Genomic DNA, 6,000 nt, shown 5'->3' on the forward strand with positions numbered 1-6,000 from the left:
GTCATTTTAATGGCACACGCAGTTGCCAGGAGCAGACGGCTGTTGCCAGGAGCAGACGGCTGTTGCGCTATCTGATGTGAGACAATTATGTTTTTCATATGAGGCCACTGTACAGAACGTCACCTCATATTTCACCTTCATATATATCTATTTTACTGTTTAGAAATGAAAGCACTTTATGTATGAAGTCCCCCCCCCCCCCATGTGAAGAAGTCATAAATATGTGGACAGATTCACTTATATTGTATTAAAGTAGTCACAAATTTTAGTATTTGGTCCCATATTCCTTGCATGGAATGACTATATCAAGCTTGTGACTCTACAAACTCGTTGGATGCATTTGCAGTTTTGATTTGTTTTGGGTAGTTTTGTCCAACCATGCTTCATATGACATCTATTATTGACATTTTAGTCATTTAGCATTTTTTTTTTCATACTGGACCCCCGTGGGAATTGAACCCTCAACCCTGGCGTTGCAAACGCCATGCTCTACCAACTGAGCTACATCCCTGCCGGCCATTCCCTCCCCTACCCTGGACGACGCTGGGCCAATTGTGCGCCGCCCCATGGGTCTCCCGGTCGCGGCCGGCTACGACAGAGCCTGGATTCGAACCAGGATCTCTAGTGGCACAGCTAGCACTTAGACCACTGCGTCACTTATTCATGTCCATGTTGCTCATCATTGCTCCAATGTCTCATACCCCACTCTGTTGCACATTGCTCATCATTGCTCCAATGTGCTCGGCAATTACATTGTAAATCAGTAATTAAATAAGTTATGATTCTCTCTGTCACACATGATGCACACACACACACACACATTGCCTAGGCCTTAAGTCATTACAAATCCTTATGGTTCTTTCCAGGAATCTATCAGCAATTAAATATTAATCTCTCTCAGGATTCTTGGACTGATATCATCTGATTTCCAGGAAGACACTGTTATGCCTCACGTCCACCTGAGACTGACCACGCACCAGGGTGTCAGCAGGGTTTATGTTAATGTTATCTCTGGTGTAATGGTGTTTCCATCAGGAGTGTAACACTAAAGACTTGTGGGGAGCAGAATCAATCCCCTCTGTTGCTTTGTAAGAAGGTGTTAAAGTCCACAGTTAGCCATTGCTATGTAGAGTCAGATCCAAAATTATTGGAACACTTGATAAAGCTGAGCTGTTTTCCATGTTTATCTACCAGTGTATTATAATTACATGTTTATCTACCAGTGTATTATAATGACATGTTTATATCCCAGTGTATTATAATGACATGTTTATATCCCAGTGTATTATAATGACATGTTTATCTACCAGTGTATTATAATGACATGTTTATATCCCAGTGTATTATAATTACATGTTTATCTATCAGTGTATTATAATTACACGTTTATCTACCAGTGTATTATAATGACGTTTTCCATGTTTATCTACCAGTGTATTATAATGACATGTTTATCTCCCAGTGTATTATAATGACATGTTTATATCCCAGTGTACTATAATGACCTGTTTATATCCCAGTGTATTATAATGACATGTTTATCTACCAGTGTATTATAATGACATGTTTATATCCCAGTGTATTATAATGACATGTTTATCTCCCAGTGTATTATAATGACATGTTTATCTCCCAGTGTATTATAATTACATGTTTATATCCCAGTGTATTATAATTACATGTTTATATCCCAGTGTATTATAATTACATGTTTATCTACCAGTGTATTATAATTACACGTTTATCTACCAGTGTATTATAATGACGTTTTCCATGTTTATCTACCAGTGTAATATAATGACATGTTTATCTCCCAGTGTATTATAATGACATGTTTATATCCCAGTGTATTATAATGACCTGTTTATATCCCAGTGTATTATAATGACATGTTTATCTCCCAGTGTATTATAATGACATGTTTATATCCCAGTGTACTATAATGACCTGTTTATATCCCAGTGTATTATAATGACATGTTTATCTACCAGTGTATTATAATGACATGTTTATATCCCAGTGTATTATAATGACATGTTTATCTCCCAGTGTATTATAATGACATGTTTATCTCCCAGTGTATTATAATTACATGTTTATATCCCAGTGTATTATAATTACATGTTTATATCCCAGTGTATTATAATTACATGTTTATCTACCAGTGTATTATAATTACACGTTTATCTACCAGTGTATTATAATGACGTTTTCCATGTTTATCTACCAGTGTAATATAATGACATGTTTATCTCCCAGTGTATTATAATGACATGTTTATATCCCAGTGTATTATAATGACCTGTTTATATCCCAGTGTATTATAATGACATGTTTATCTACCAGTGTATTATAATGACATGTTTATATCCCAGTGTATTATAATGACATGTTTATCTCCCAGTGTATTATAATTACATGTTTATCTACCAGTGTATTATAATGACATGTTTATATTCCAGTGTATTATAATGACATGTTTATCTCCCAGTGTATTATAATTACATGTTTATCTACCAGTGTATTATAATGACATGTTTATATCCCAGTGTATTATAATGACATGTTTATCTCCCAGTGTATTATAATGACATGTTTATCTCCCAGTGTATTATAATGACATGTTTATCTCCCAGTGTATTATAATGACATGTTTTCCATGTTTATATCCCAGTGTATTATAATGACATGTTTTCCATGTTTATCTCCCAGTGTATTATAATGACATGTTTATCTCCCAGTGTATTATAATGACATGTTTATATCCCAGTGTATTATAATGACATGTTTATATCCCAGTGTATTATAATGACATGTTTATATCCCAGTGTATTATAATGACATGTTTATATCCCAGTGTATTATAATGACATGTTTATCTCCCAGTGTATTATAATGACATGTTTATATCCCAGTGTATTATAATGACATGTTTATATCCCAGTGTATTATAAATACATGTTTATCTCCCAGTGTATTATAATGGCATGTTTATATCCCAGTGTATTATAATGACATGTTTATCTCCCAGTGTATTATAATGACATGTTTATCTCCCAGTGTATTATAATGACATGTTTATCTCCCAGTGTATTATAATGACATGTTTATATCCCAGTGTATTATAATGACATGTTTATATCCCAGTGTATTATAATGACATGTTTATATCCCAGTGTATTATAATGACATGTTTATATCCCAGTGTATTATATTGACATGTTTTCCATGTTTATATCCCAGTGTATTATAATGACATGTTTATATCCCAGTGTATTATAATGACATGTTTATATCCCAGTGTATTATAATGCCATGTTTATATCCCAGTGTATTATAATGACGTGTTTATGTCCCAGTGTATTATAATGCCATGTTTATATCCCAGTGTATTATAATGACATGTTTATCTACCAGTGTATTATAATGCCATGTTTATCTCCCACTGTATTATAATGACATGTTTATATCCCAGTGTATTATAATGACATGTTTATCTACCAGTGTATTATAATGACATGTTTATATCCCAGTGTATTATAATGACGTGTTTATCTCCCAGTGTATTATAATGCCATGTTTATATCCCAGTGTATTATAATTACATGTTTATATCCCAGTGTATTATAATGACATGTTTATCTACCAGTGTATTATAATGCCATGTTTATCTCCCAGTGTATTATAATGACATGTTTATATCCCAGTGTATTATAATGACATGTTTATCTACCAGTGTATTATAATGACATGTTTATCTACCAGTGTATTATAATGACATGTTTATCTCCCAGTGTATTATAATGACATGTTTATCTCCCAGTGTATTATAATGCCATGTTTATCTCCCAGTGTATTATAATGACATGTTTATATCCCAGTGTATTATAATGACATGTTTATATCCCAGTGTATTATAATGACATGTTTATATCCCAGTGTATTATAATGACATGTTTATATCCCAGTGTATTATAATGACATGTTTATATCCCAGTGTATTATAATGACATGTTTATATCCCAGTGTATTATAATGACATGTTTATCTCCCAGTGTATTATAATGACATATTTATCTCCCAGTGTATTATAATGACATGTTTATATCCCAGTGTATTATAATGACATGTTTATATCCCAGTGTATTATAATGACATGTTTATATCCCAGTGTATTATAATGACATGTTTTCCATGTTTATATCCCAGTGTATTATAATGACATGTTTATATCCCAGTGTATTATAATGTCATGTTTATATCCCAGTGTATTATAATGCCATGTTTATATCCCAGTGTATTATAATGACATGTTTATATCCCAGTGTATTATAATGACATGTTTATATCCCAGTGTATTATATTGACATGTTTATATCCCAGTGTATTATAATGACATGTTTATATCCCAGTGTATTATAATGACATGTTTATCTCCCAGTGTATTATAATGACATGTTTATCTACCAGTGTATTATAATGACATGTTTATATCCCAGTGTATTATAATGACATGTTAATCTCCCAGTGTATTGTAATGACATTTTTATATCCCAGTGTATTATAATGACATGTTTATATCCCAGTGTATTATAATGACATGTTTATCTCCCAGTGTATTATAATGACATGTTTATATCCCAGTGTATTATAATGACATGTTTATATCCCAGTGTATTATAATGACATGTTTATATCCCAGTGTATTATAATGACATGTTTATATCCCAGTGTATTATAATGACATGTTTATCTCCCAGTGTATTATAATGACATGTTTATATCCCAGTGTATTATAATGACATGTTTATCTCCCAGTGTATTAGAATGACATGTTTTCCATGTTTATATCCCAGTGTATTATAATGACATGTTTATATCCCAGTGTATTATAATGACATGTTTATATCCCAGTGTATTATAATGACATGTTTATATCCCAGTGTATTATAATGACATGTTTATATCCCAGTGTATTATAATGACATGTTTATATCCCAGTGTATTATGATGACATGTTTATATCCCAGTGTATTATAATGACATGTTTATATCCCAGTGTATTATAATGACATGTTTATATCCCAGTGTATTATAATGACATGTTTATATCCCAGTGTATTATAATGACATGTTTATCTCCCAGTGTATTATAATGACATATTTATCTCCCAGTGTATTATAATGACATGTTTATATCCCAGTGTATTATAATGACATGTTTATATCCCAGTGTATTATAATGACATGTTTATATCCCAGTGTATTATAATGACATGTTTTCCATGTTTATATCCCAGTGTATTATAATGACATGTTTATATCCCAGTGTATTATAATGTCATGTTTATATCCCAGTGTATTATAATGACATGTTTATATCCCAGTGTATTATAATGACATGTTTATATCCCAGTGTATTATAATGACATGTTTATATCCCAGTGTATTATATTGACATGTTTATATCCCAGTGTATTATAATGACATGTTTATATCCCAGTGTATTATAATGACATGTTTATCTCCCAGTGTATTATAATGACATGTTTATCTACCAGTGTATTATAATGACATGTTTATATCCCAGTGTATTATAATGACATGTTTATCTCCCAGTGTATTGTAATGACATTTTTATATCCCAGTGTATTATAATGACATGTTTATATCCCAGTGTATTATAATGACATGTTTATCTCCCAGTGTATTATAATGACATGTTTATATCCCAGTGTATTATAATGACATGTTTATATCCCAGTGTATTATAATGACATGTTTATATCCCAGTGTATTATAATGACATGTTTATATCCCAGTGTATTATAATGACATGTTTATCTCCCAGTGTATTATAATGACATGTTTATATCCCAGTGTATTATAATGACATGTTTATCTCCCAGTGTATTAGAATGACATGTTTTCCATGTTTATATCCCAGTGTATTATAATGACATGTTTATATCCCAGTGTATTATAATGACATGTTTATAT

The sequence above is a fragment of the Coregonus lavaretus genome (assembly GCF_964263955.1).
Source record: "Coregonus lavaretus genome assembly, contig: HAP1_SCAFFOLD_4902, whole genome shotgun sequence".
Lineage (NCBI taxonomy): Eukaryota > Metazoa > Chordata > Actinopteri > Salmoniformes > Salmonidae > Coregonus > Coregonus lavaretus.